The sequence below is a fragment of the Plectropomus leopardus genome, chromosome 6 (assembly GCF_026936395.1).
Source record: "Plectropomus leopardus strain MGB_pleo_1.0 chromosome 6, ASM2693639v1, whole genome shotgun sequence".
NCBI lineage: Eukaryota > Metazoa > Chordata > Actinopteri > Perciformes > Serranidae > Plectropomus > Plectropomus leopardus.
This window is the reverse complement of record NC_142181.1, coordinates 24,234,253-24,248,952: the sequence shown is the minus strand read 5'-3', so window position 1 is coordinate 24,248,952 and position 14,700 is coordinate 24,234,253. Positions and strand designations below refer to the sequence as shown.

Genomic DNA, 14,700 nt, shown 5'->3' with positions numbered 1-14,700 from the left:
AAATACCAATGTGTGCCATCTAAAAGCGAGGAAGAAGTAGCCACCTGAAGACAACCAGTGTTACAACTTTCAATGTTTTAAATTTGATGAAACTGTATCTCATTTGCTAATACTTATTTGATTATTTAACCCCAAGTGAAAACACACAATCAAAGATAAGAGCAGTTAAAATAATAACAACTTCAGCTATCACCCTTGTTTCCTGCAGCTGGACAAAAATACAGCAGCTATATTTTTCCCTTACCTGCAGGTGGCGACACCCACATCTTTGCACATGTATCAATAATTTTCCTGTGTTTGAAAAGGCAGTAAGTACTGGAAATCCGTGGAAAGCAATTCCCATGCGCATTAAGAAATTGACTACACCAGTTTTGGCTTCAGCAGCCCTATTACCAAAAAAAAAGACATTTCCTGTTCCTCTTTTGCCTGCAGTCTTCCTGCCCTTTCAAGAGCAATAACATCCAGCCAGCACTGCAATTATTCAGTTAACACTCAGCAGCTGGTAAGAACCAGTGCTGTGCTGCCAATGTACCTTGAGAGAAATTATATGTGAGATGCTTTAAAGAAATTCTTAGAAATCATGCTGTCTGTCTAACAAGATAAATGCAGCGTGTCTCCTCGGAAAGGCTGCACTTAATCAAAGACCGAATGAGGAAGACAGATTTCTGTTATTTGACATGGACAGAAGTATGGCCTGAAACACTTCGGTGCTTAATTAGAACAAAGCCTCCCTTGTTTCCTGCAGTATCTCCCATGGGAGCAGTCAAGGGTTCCTGTGGTGTAACCAAGAAGTGTGACTAAATGGACCCAAAAATGTACAGTATGTGCCAGAGTGACCACTGCTAGGTATAGCTGGCAAGACGTCACAAATTTTCACAGCCCATGTTACCAATTATAAATGGTTTGGGTTTGTTTTTTTAACCATCATAGGAGCCTATGGCCATCTACATGTTTACCGATTTTAGAACTGAAACTTTTCTCTACGTCTTATTCTCTCGTCCACACTTGCATGTATTTTTAGGGCACCGATTTATTTATTAGATTTCTTCTTGAGAATGCCTTGCAAGGTGCAAATTTTTCAAAACTCTGGTTAATTACTCTGTTACTTTCCATACAGACAAAAATAATACACACAGAAAAATAAAAGAAAAATACTCAATACACAATACCATTTTCAATGCGACAGGGGAAAATGATTAATAAAAAACTAATGAGGCATAAAAATATATTTTCAATTAAGATAAGAACAATACAAACTTTAACTTTGACAACAATATTTTTAAGTAGCCTCAGGTAGTAAAAAAACCCAGCAAGCTTACTGTAAGATATATATATATATATATATATATATATATATATATATATATATATATATATATATATATATATATTTATTTTTTTATTTAACCTTTATTTAACCGGTAAAGCTTACTGACATAAGGAATCTCTTTTTCAAAAGCGACCTGGCCAAGAGGCAGCAGAGTTATACAATACATAACAAGATAATTAAAACATACATACAATAAATACAAATAAAGAATAAAAGTAAAAATATTATATATATATATATATATATATATATATATATATATATATATATATATATATATATATATATATATATATATATATTAATAATATAGTATAATAATATAATATAAATATCAACTATCAATGAAAACAATATTTTTAGGTTGTCTGTGGTACTGCAAAAAAAAAAAAAAAAAAAGAAAAACACATGCATATGCCTGTTTATTTGCTGTGCTTCTGGTGACTTGGCACCATATTTTGTTTGCTGATCAAATAGACTTGGTAGGTAGGATGCAAGCGTTTCTGTCTACTTGTCGACTTTTCTCAGCTTCAATCTGGGACTTAAGGAGAAACATAACACTTTTAAGACAAATAATTGCGTTAACCTATTAAATTAACACTGCTGATTAATATTACGGACGGGTAAGACTGATAACGTTGGCCACCTAGCTCGCACATTAACATTAGTCATTCTATTTTATTAACTATTAGATATAAACGATAGCACGGCAGATGGCTAAAGTGGCTGTCAGCTAATGGCTAATAATAAAGCGGCTAATGTTAATGTGTGCCATCGGTCAGGTTAACATTTCCTATAGATGTTTAATAGTTCAATGATGTTGAAACAGGAGCTCAAAAATTCATCACAACCTGCCAGACCTGGCATCATCTGATGACACAGCCGAGCTGACAGTGTTGTAGACGTATTTAGCTGCTAGTGAGGGGAGGGGCAGTGTGTGTAGCTGTGTGTCAACGAGGAGGTGAATATGCACTGCTGGTATCGATTCTGTTGTAAAGCAGTATCGTGTCCGATACTCATTTTTAGTATCGATTAGCACCTGTGTATCGATATATTTTGACAACCCCAACCCATGAAGACATGTAAAACGGAGGGTTTGGGAAACAGTAGGTTTATCCTTGAAGGAGCCAACAGACAGACAGTGAATGAACAGTTTTATAGTGTTTGACAAGCATCAAACTGTGCCACACTATCACCTACACTACACACACTCAAAAAGGACTTTCCCTTAATTAAACTGTTTTCCCTGTTGTTCCTGTTCAATTAATGACCACACCACACCAGAAAAGACTATAGGTAGAGATAACTAATCCACCATAGACCGAGACCCAACTGATCTATTCCAAAAATGGTCGGTGCCTTTTCAAAGCGGAACAAAGAAAGGCTATTAATATTTAGAAAATAAGGTCAAACCAGGCCACTGAATGTCACAACAATTCTGAAGATTTAGTGGACAGTTTTGTTTTTTGTTTCTTTTTGTAACATTGGGCAAATATCCATTTTCAAAAATATCTGTAGACATGTAGACAGAGCTGGAATCATTCAACTTTGGGCACTTTGACTAACATAAAATAAGGGTGTAACCAACTCAGAATTATGGCGTTCACATCCGATTTGGCTACTCAATGGGGATATTCAACTACGTGCTCCTTTTTTTCCCCATATAGAGTTTAAGAGTTTAAACAGGGTTCAGCAGTAACATGAACATAATGTAGTATTGCAAACAAGCCAAGTTAGCCCTTCAAGCTAATGCATGCTAACTATGCTATCAAGGGATTGGAAGCAGTGTCCGAAATAAACTTTTGGACTTACCAGCCAAGGTGGCTGGTAGATGAAATACGCCAAAGGCAAAGCATATTTTATTACCATCCAAAATGACAAATTACCTTTTTTGTTTCATGTAAACATTTGTTTCAATGCATTTTATTGAGATAATATGTAGATGTATTAAGTTGAACACAAACATAGAGATGAGGCCAGAGTCACATCTAAAGCAAAATTATTAAATATATTAAACAGCTCATCACTACAGCCTCAGCGTGTGAAGGAGTCCCCTCTGGTGCGCAGTGATGTCGAGTATATGTCTAGGGCTTATACTGTAAAAGGTAAGAACGGATGAAGAGGAGTGAATGCGCTGTCGCTGTCAATGGGAGAGGAACAGAAGAGTTTGCCATCTTTGTTCAGACTGTGGGGCCTCTGTCTTAATATCTCATGACTTTCAAAAGTATACACACAAAGTTGACAGTTTAGCGGATCAGCCAGTGTCCTGTATGGTAAACAATGCTGCAGACCTAGTAGCGCTCAAGACAGTCAGGTTGTGCTGCAATATGTGTGTGTGTGTGTGTGTGTGTGTGTGTGTGTGTGGGTGTGTGTGTGTGTGTGTGTGTGTGTGTGTGTGTGTGTGTGTGTGTGTGGGGTGGGCAACCTTCTAAGATTTACTCACCAAACAGATAATCTACCCGCATTTGGTGCTTAGGGTGTTAATTCTGGACTCTAATCGGAAATGTGCAACATCTTTGCCGACTGTATCTGATTTATGTTGCTGTGAGCTGTAACTTCATCACTTCCAAGCAGAAGGCAGAAGATAACGTTATCTCGGAGGCTAACCGGGCAAAGCCTTTTCTCCTCCAGGCAGCTGCCTCCATCTCACACAGACTCACCCTGGGTCTGGCTCCACAGCTGCCTGTCTGCAGCCACATCTTGGGACCAAAACAGCCTAAGTACACTGACTGACAAAAAAAAAAAAGAAAAATACCACTCGACTTAAAGAAGCTCAGTTGACTGAAGGGTCTCTAACTAATAATTTTATTTTTTGACCTTCAAGGGGCATCCTTCACCATAAGTAAACCTTAACAAAAAAAAACCTCTAGTAAAAAAGGTGAAAAAGTTAAGCCTACAGGTCTTTTGCTTATTTCTATTGATTTTATATCATTGTTTTGGTGATGTCACTTAAAATGTTAAGTATACCCAAATTTTAATCCACCAAATAATGTTGACTATATCTTCCAGAGAGTGATATTAAGTGGGCAGGTAGGAGATGATCGTTCATCCCATCAGTGCAGCAGTGTAAAGTAGAAACTGAACGTATGCTATAAAAATCAGTCGTTTGCACTCTGCTCTCTGATTATTCACATTTTAGTCAACTTAACACAAAGCACTATTATTGATAGCCTCTTTGACAGTTACTGTGTTGTTTGAAGGTTTTATTTTTAAATGAGCTAAATTGTTTAATTTTGTCAGCAGGATTTGATGTTCAAAGTGAAGGAACATGAAAATCAAGCATCAAAAACCCTGCTCATTATTTTCATATGAACTGCAAACTGAAACAATGTTATGCTAATTTTATGGATAAGGGTTTTTGTTTTAATTGGGCAGAGGAAATAAGTGTTGCTGCTACTCATTTAGTGAAACAAACAGGCACCTCATTTGCAGAGGAGGCATGATTATAATTATTTGAGTCAAGCAAAGATTATCTGTAAAGCCCATTATCACATTCAATGTCTGGAAGTTCTTTACATTAGCAATGTTTTCTATCCAAGCCAAAAGTATCTCAGCAGGTGAGAAAAAAAAAAAACAACTTAAAACCATACAACCCACCTAAAAAAAATGGCCGAAACCAGAAGGTAAAGTGATGACAGAAACACAAAATACAACAGTTAAACCATGATTCCAAATTCCATGGTGACAAAGCCATGAAAGGAACAACAATAAAGTTTAAGGGTTGAATGAAATAAATGCCAATAATATTATGAACAGCTCTTGCATCAATTCATCATAGTTTTCAGTATCATGAGGCCAGGTAGGTAAAGTGGTAATTAGAGAGAAAGGTGAGATGTGGGGCAGCTGCTGAATGTGTGTCTAGTAGTGTTAAGCATACTAACTAACATAGCTTGGTTCTATGTGCAGTTTACATTGTGTGTCTTTTTTCTTTTTTTCAGACACTTATCACCTTTGACATTTTTGCCAAATGAGCAGAGTTGCAGACATGCAGAAATACTTAGTGCCTACCACAGCATCATGTTTCTGGAGTATATTTAACACAAAAGCAAAAACAAATTATGTTAAGTAGCATGTATGTATTAACCACTCAGATTCCAGTTTCTTAGGTACAACTTACTGAAACTAAAGCAGTCTGATACCCCTTTTCCACCAAAATTAGTTGGTGTATGGTTTTTTTTTACATGGGTAAACCCACAGGAAATAAACTACAGACCACTTTCTCATTGCCAACAGAGAAGAGCTGTGTATAGGGCTCTGCAGCAGACGAGTTTGCCTCAATGTGTGCACATTTTTTTTTAAATTCATATTATTTTTTTTTTTTTTTTTGGTGTGTCACATTTAATGTCACAGACAGGCTGGAGAACACAGGTTAGTAAACAGTAAGCAGCATGGATAGAGGCCTACTTCTTTTTATGACTCTTACTTGCTCAATCTGTCTTTCAAATTCGGTGCAGACTAATTTGGATAGATGTTTGAGCACTACTCATACGTAGATGAACGGTATTTATATGTGGTGCTTCATTGCATCTCACCAGTTAAGGGGCTAAAATTAGCATGTTTATCTAGGTGTGGTGTTTTTATCAATGCAGATCAGAGTCGGAAGCTATAAACACTGATGACGCTGCAGAGTCATTTGACCTAGGTGTGAATGCCGATAATTACCTTTCCCCTTAATTGAAAAGCCAGGCGTGTGCGGATGTTAGTGGGATCTTTTGTCCAGTGGAAAAGGGTCTTAATAAAGCAGCCCTGCAATAAATCCAACTGAAAAACCCATTTATATCAGTGAAGGTAGACTTAAAGACCCCCAAAATGACTATAAACTTTAATAACACTTTTCTAAATCAGTTTCAACAAAACCAAACATGATGACATACATGAAGATGGAATTTATTGCAGGACTACTGCATTAGCTTTAGCTGGGTGCATCTAATAAGCCTGCAACCCAGCTCCCTACATAACTGACTAAATAATGGAGGATCAGGTACTATAAAATTGATAAGTGATAAATTGCTAAAGTGAGAAAAAAACATTGAGTATTGAGACATCACAGACTTTCATCTAGTTGGATCAGCTGTGTGCATTGAATTAATGTCATGAAGTCAGAAAGCAGCAAGCCAAGCTGTGAAAGCTGTCAGTGTACTTCACAGCACTCTGTTTCCTATATTAAAACCAACAATGCAAAACCGTTCTCATATCCTGCAAGCAAGCTGACATTCAAAAGGATGAAGGTCCCACTGGGAATTTCCATCACACGATCCCCCATCCTCTTCCTTGTCTCTCACGATATGTTTGTCTCCTTGTTCTGTAGAATATTAGAATACAACAACAACACACCTGCACAGTCCGGGAGTTTTCTGAATTAAACTATTCTATAGTCCAAGCACTAATTCATCCTCTCGGATCGAAGGCAGAGCCATGGCTCCTCTTCACAGATAGTTATAAACAAGAAAGGGTAATTGCTCTCCAACCAACGACTCACTTTTCATATATTTAAGAGGCTAACAAGCTATTATATCTCAAGTCCAGTTAACAGGGCAGAAACTCTTTCAAAGCAGGGGGAGGCAAAATTACAAGAAACAGTTCTGTGTCCTAGAAATTCAATCTGCATGTAAATCCCCAGGGATCAATCCATTTTAAACCCAAGTAGGACTGAGATGGAGATCTCCACATCACAGACATTAAAGGAGAATGAACTGTTGTAGATATGAGTACATTAAGCGTACAATCATCTGAACAAGACTTTTAGTCTTAATTCATTTGACAGTGTTTTGCCAGGAAAGGATAATGTATTTGGCTGTTGTCTTAGTGCCTGATTTCCCATGCGTCAATCAATATCAAGAGTGAATCAGTACAGTGTTTCCCTCAGAATGAGAATCTTTGTTTGGCTGTAGCTGACTACTGTGGGGGTGTTTTTTTTTTTTAATCTTCTGTGCATTTGTCCCTTTTTTTTTTTTTTTTTTTACCATTTTGAGCCCCCACATTTATGAGGGTCTGTGAGCACAGCTCTCTCTCTCTCTCTCTCTCTCTCTCTCTCTCTATATATATATATATATATATATATATATATATATATATATCTACACAGTATATATACACAGTATATATACACAGTATATATACACAGTATATATACACAGTATACACACACAAACACACACACACACACACAATGAATGGTAAAGTTTTACTTTCACTGAGCCGTGACTTCTACTGCTCCATCTGTGACAACAGTACGCTTGGTGCACCGAGGGTGTGGTGCACTGAATGACCATAAATAAATAAATGTATAGGAAAACCTGCAGTATCTCTGTTGAACCGTAACACACTGCTTTCTGACACTGTATCTACCATATTGCCAAAATCTTCCTAGATAACAGTAATAAACTAAACAATGATCAATTTTAACATCCTTTTTGCACAAACATACCAACATACACACATGTAAATTTTATTTATACATAAAAAATGTAAGATTTAAATGTCAAGTATATTCTGCCATTTGTACTTTCATCATACTGAAAACTCAGCATTCAAGCTTCACTTATATTTCTGCAAACCACTAATGATCAAACACATATTCTTTAACCTACTGTAAACCCCCCATACGCCTCAAGTTGAGAAAAAAGATTTAAAGTACAACTGTTTATCAAAACTGGAACAAGGATTTAAAAATGAGAAGAAAGGAAGATGGCCCTGGGAGTATCAGAAGGTGCTGTGTACCACTAATTGGCAAACCTAACCTTAGGCTTGTAAAAACTTACATATAAACCGCAGTAACCGCTGTATGCCCAAACCTGTGCCAAGTTTGGTAGTTGTTAAGGCCTTCAACACTAAACTGGGTAAGAAACTGAGTCTTAGAAATAAACAATTTGAGTAGATAAGAGTGACCCAGTTCTGAGACGACATGCAATCTCCACTGCAGTTAGGCGTGGTATTTCACATTAAAATGCCTCTTCAGATTACAAGTCTTTATTAAAAGAATTCATCTTTTACAAAAGCTGAATGAAAATAAAAAAACACAATTTCCATGCCATCAAATACAACTGCCTTTAATTTAATAAATTAAACCAGGAATGTGAAGTTAGAATGTCAAGAAGAATAACAGACCAAGAGGAATTTTTTCATCTACAAACTAAGTGTTTGTGATCAGTCTCCTGACATCAAACATGAAGTATGGCTCTACCTCAATGTAGCTTCAGACTCCATACGCATCAATTATTTCATTCTTAACACTGAAAACTACTTACAGAAACCAAGGAGGATAATTAGGTTTGATAATCTCTGCCTTAGAGACATTGCCATTTATGGATGCACAATATGGCTGGAACCCCAATACAGCAGCTGCCAACAAATTGGATGAAGAATGTCGGTCTGTCCCAAAATTTGAGCAGTAAATTAAGTCAATTACAATTGCACCATTTGTCCAAATTTGACAGATGACATATGAGCAGAGAATGATGGTCTGCTGAAATTTTGACCACAATACCAAAACAAATACCAAGAAATGACCAGCAATAAATCTATCTTCTATATCAAAACAGCAAAGCACAAGGCAAATCTGAATGCAACACAATAACTGCAGCTCTGACATTAGCAGTTCATTTGTGATGTCACGTTTACCGTAGCTGTGGGCAATGTCATACTTGGATGCAAGCTGATTGTGACTATAGGAGACAGCTTGCAGTGTCAATAATTCATGTCTCAGTAGGTCATCAACAAAACCTCAGTGTTTGTAGTCTTAGTGCAATCTCATTAAATATATAACAACATGGAGTAAAAATACTACATCATTAGTGGTGGCATGGTATAAGTAACTGAGTTTATTTCTATGCTGCTTCTTAATGCAAGTCACAGCACGATGCAGCAAAATGCAAAATATTCAGTGCCACGTTTTTGAGTGTAACTGTAGTTTAGAAGCAGAAATGACTGCATCCTTTCCAATTCAATGTATATCTATTTAAGGGTCACATGATTTCTACAGTACTACCGCGAGACATTGTACTACTTAATACCACTGCATACACATGTCCTTGTATGTGTATGGGTGTGTTTGTCTCTGTCTGTGTAGTGGGGGTGGAAGGGGCTTATTTCATGAATGAAAATTATGTACAGTGATGTCCTTGGGCTACAATAATCAGTGGATGCAGTTGAAGATCCCTAAATAGCCTCAGTTAGCCTATGCCCATCCTCTCTAGCTCGGGTTGTATCTTAAATTTAAGATCCCCACGGGAATAAACTGACTTAACCATGGTTACGTTGGAAGTGACTGATAAGATATAAAGAGCAAGGACACCATATAGATGAGAATTTATGTGGAGCTTGGCCTCTTTCCTCTGGCCCCTGTAGTTATCTTAGAACACCACGGGTGCTGCAGCTTGTGCTAGTGGATATTGTAGTAAGCCTCGACCCAAGCCGCGACTCGCTTCACTTGGCGTGTGGGATTAGGCTCATTATCTATTCTGCCTACGTAAAAAAAACACACACACACACACACACACACACACACACACACACACACACACACACACACACACACACACACACACACAAACCTGCCATTGACAGTCACTTATAAACAGGTTATCTATCCATCATCTAAAATAAACTAAGAATCTGATGTGTCCTTGAAATGAGACCTGCCTACTGAGGCTGGAAATCTCTAAATGACTCATGATACAGTACTAAAGCTATTTGTTTACATAAGGGCTGGGCGATATTGGGCGATATTGAAAGTTATCTACCAAAAAGTCAAATCATTATTTCTTTAAAGTTTCAAGGCTTTTTGCTCCTAAGTGAAAGCTGAAGAAACCACATGGTTAATTGTGGTTTAAAGTGTTATTTATTGTTAGAACATGACAACATTTGCTAAACAGCAGGACATTTCACAAATTTGAGATAGACTGAAAACTATTATAATCCAAACAATGTTAATAAATAAAATAAACAAAGAAATATTAATTCTGGTCAGCAGCATGTCAAACTCTGTAGAGACAGTTTCAAACATGTTGTATGTTTCAGTGACAATGGACACAGAATAAATAGAAAAAACAAAAATCCCTACTGTGGTTTTACATCCACAGTTTATAATTTCTGCCATTTCTTAATCAAAACAATAACAAAAGACAGACTTTGATGACATCGCGAAGTAGCAACAAAAGTCTGTCTGATGTGACTGAGGCAATAATCATACCTTTAGTCACATTACGACATATCAATAGGGATGGGTAGCGAGAACCGATATTAATTGGTACCGGTACGCAATTGGGTTGGTACTTTAGTACCAATATGCTCTGTGACAAACGCTGCTGCTATCGGTATTCATGACATAAACTGTGTGAAGTTAATTCATTCTAACCTGATTCTAACTTAGCTGGCAACCTGTCCCGTGATGAAGCTGCTGGCATCAGGGGATGATGTATGACGTTTATTGTTGTGCCGCTGCTGGCTGCTCTGCTCAGAGGAGTAGTAGAAATAGTAAGCTGAACGTCAGGAGAGACCAAACGGTCGAGAGTGTCGGCTCACTCTTTTCTAAAAGTCACATCGGTGCAGCTGAATGCAATTTGTTTCAAAGTGTAGCTGCAACTGCAGCATTCAATAAATATGAAGCAGTGCAGCATCTTTGATAGCTTTAGCAAAACAGCTAATGCTAATGTTAGTCCAGCAGTGGAGGCAATGCTACAGGAGTATTAAAACTAAACATGCAGGGAACACCTGTTAACACTAATACGTCTCTAGATAATAACTACATCACAGTTGTTGGCATCGATTTTAAGCACTTCTAATGTAAAGTTACGTTCCAGCTCATAGGGTCAAGGGTCAGGATGGCATTCCTTGTGGTAATTGCCGATTTAGCAGACCTAGGCAGTGCACAGTGCAGTAAACTAAAGAGTGGCAAAATTAACTTACAGACTGACATGTTTTACATGAAAAAGTGTCAAAACTGAAAGAAGATGAAGTCTTTTTAACACTCTCACACTCTCTTATATACACACACACAAACACACACACAGCAACACAAATTTATTCATGAACATGGAAGTGCCACTATTTCAATGTAACAGCCTTTAAGTGGTTTGAAATAGCAAAAAAAAGGCAAATATTTTGAGAGTTCAATTGTCTGCAGGACTGAAGTGTCTCCGCTTCAGTAATGACTTGTGTGTTTATGATGTAGAGACTGAGACTGACTCACAATATGTCACAATGTTATTTGTCCTACATGTAGAAAGCTTAGAAAAGCTGACAGAAAGTCACCCACTTTTACCAAATATATTGCAGTGATTCATTATCACCAACACAAGATCTGAAATTATAGACAAACAACAAACAACTTCTAAAAGAAAAGACAATGGCACGTAGTTCATGTGATTTGGTACACACAACCCTTTGTGTTGATTTTCCATTAACGTGTGCATTACTTTAAATAAAGGAAGCATTTAATTTAGAACAAACACAGCACTGAGACCACAGTCTTAAAAGGGACAATGAATTGCCCAAAGTGGTTGTATTCAGGACTCACTACTTTTAAGGAACAAGTGAGTGTTTGCTTGCTGCTCATGCCTCTCAACCACAGTTATACTCACTTCTAGCAGTTGCTATGGAAACTTGTTTCCCAGCTCCCCTCTCCCCATATTTTGACATCACCGCTCTCCCTCTCTCTCTCTCGTATGGCTGTCTGATTGGACGCAGCAGTGCTGCCTCCGAGGAGTGACTATTTACATTGAAGATGTTGTTAAAACACAGCGCATAACTTCAACTGATCACCATGATTGCCTTCAGTGACTTTGCCATTGGTGATATGCTGCTCCGACATCTGCACCAGTTATTCATTTACTGTACGTAAGAGCTACGAATTCAACCCTGAGTGTACAATATTATACAGTAAAAGTGCATGATGTTTAAAGAGCATGTTTTAACAATTCTTTTGGGGCTCAGCTGGTGCTCCCCTTATTATAGCCCCAAACTGAAGCATCAATACATGTCAGGCTTTAAACACTTGGGGCATTTCATTTGTGCATGACTTTTTTAAACATGATAAGACAGCACAACAGATGGCCGCAGGCTCACAGCAAATCTCTGTGCATTAGGTTTAAAGGAAATGGTTGTGTGCCAACCCAAAAGGAACCAGGAGTGCAGAGAAACTGCCTGGTTCTTAATACTATCTATTTCAAGGCTTTCAGTTCAAATTACCCTTGTAAAACCTAAATCTTAATACCAAATCTTCTTTCCGTGGCATCTACAAAATTTAAGAAGTCTTACAGTGTGATTCATATGAACTTAAATCCTTTTTATAAGCTATAAAAGATTAATTATATCTAAAAATTAATGTATTCTGCAATCACAGTAAGCAGATAACAGAATTTACTCAGTGACAGCAGAATGTTACATGTTAAAAACGAGGGCGTAAAATATCACTTGAAATACTGACGTAATGGTCACATTTATAGGTTACATAATAGGGCAGCACATTAGAATAAGAGGCCGGGGCAGCAGAAGCTGAGCTGCCACAGCGGAGATGATTCAGTCTCCTATCTGTTGTTGAAGAATGGCCGTTTGAAAGGTGTTTGGCCACGATACTGAAGAACCATAAAACATGTTATATTATGTCATATCACTTATATCACTTTGTCCTGAGCCAAAAGGATCGATTAAGTGCTGTGTACTGTGGCTTCATATCATCACTTTAAGAAGGGATTTTAGGGGCAATACAGATGCTTCTTTAGTTTGTTTTTGTTGTTTTTCCACCTTTTATGCCAGTGAAACAAAAAAATATTTTCTATCAAAAACAGTAACTTTTAAAGTCACACCTACTATGTACGTATATCATTAATTCCCCTCTAGTATCTATTATCCATTGTCGTAAAAACAACATATATATACACATACATTTCTCTCCAAAAACTAAATCTTGCTAGATTACATGTGAACACATCCTGATAAAGTTACAATTTACCATAACCCAATACTCATTTTTACCAAATAGCTCTAGAATGCATTATAATGTAACTCAGTGCAACCTCTGTTAGCTTTTACTTCCAACCACCAGCTAATGTTAACTAGCTCTTCTCCTGATGATCTTAACATGGATCTGTTGTTGTTATCCGGTGAACAATGGGGTGAATCCCTTGACTCTTCAATAGTAAGTTTAGTGCATCCTTTCTTACCAAAGGTGTCCCGCGATCTCTGGTTGTCGACACATTTTCTATCATCCCGGAAGACATGAATAGTCTCGAGCTGTGCTTTACAACCTGCGCCAATATTAATTTGACAAAACAGAAAAAACTCGGCCGCTGTCAACGGTGACTGACATCTTATTTACCCGTAGGTCAGTGTCAGTCAACAAGAGGACTATCAGAATCATGAAAACATTTTCCATTATGAGATCAAATACAACAACATGACTTATAAATTAAAATGTAACCCATATTTTCACATCTGTAATGTTTTTTTACATTAACTCTCTCTGCAACATTAAGAGGTCCTCATCGACTCTCTCTGCAACATTAAGAGGTCCTCTTCAGTGTGCTGGCTTAGTCCTGAGCTGACTTGATTGATATTGTCAACAAGGGCAGGTGTGACCTGACTTGAGCTGAAACGATTAATCTATTGACAGAAAATTACTTTATAGGCTGTACCAGACTGCATTCTTTTGTACACACCCAAAGCTTCTATTGGGGTTTTAGAATGAAACTCCTAAAGTCAGTCATGATTTTTTGCAGGCTGCAGGCTAATCCAATAAGGGCATACAATTTTGATTATTATTAAAATCTGCAAGCTCAGGGTTTTAGCAACATCATCTTTTGATAGAAATGGCAATAAATTATTGCAGAACATTTCAAATTATTGTGTTTGCATTTTTTTTTAACTCACAATCTGCGCTGACTGATGCAACCTATAAGACTGTGGAGTTATTTGTAAAGTTTGGATCACTTGAGTCAGACAATCCTATGCAGCCAATACTGGAATCTAATTCTACAAATAGTATCATACTAATAATATTAGTGTAGCCTAATCTTCATTTGCAACTGTATAAAAATTCCATGTTCAAGCAGAATATGCAAAAACAAAAGCTGCTCAGTATTTGAAAATAGATATAGAATTAAAGTGTCAGCATTGTGAATAAAGCTTTGCCCTATTTGGTACAGTCCTATTAACTTTCAACTATTTTGATCATTTTCTTTGTCATAAATGACAGCACATTAAAGGTTTAGATTCTTGGGAGACTCCTCCTTGAGAATTAATTCCATTGGTGTGTTCAATACGAGACAGTTAAGTCTGCTGCAAAACAATTTGAAAACAATTGTTTTCACAAGATAGAATCAGATTAGGGTAGATATTTTTCCAGTCCATGCAGTTGCACACGAAAGCACTGT

At 37.2% G+C, this 14,700-nt stretch overlaps 1 protein-coding gene across 9 annotated transcripts in view; it reads right to left on the bottom strand.

Annotated features, from left to right (window-relative positions):
- Positions 1-14,700, bottom strand: part of ncam1b (neural cell adhesion molecule 1b) — a 98,557-nt gene that overhangs the window by 56,457 nt on the left and 27,400 nt on the right. The window lies entirely within an intron of this gene.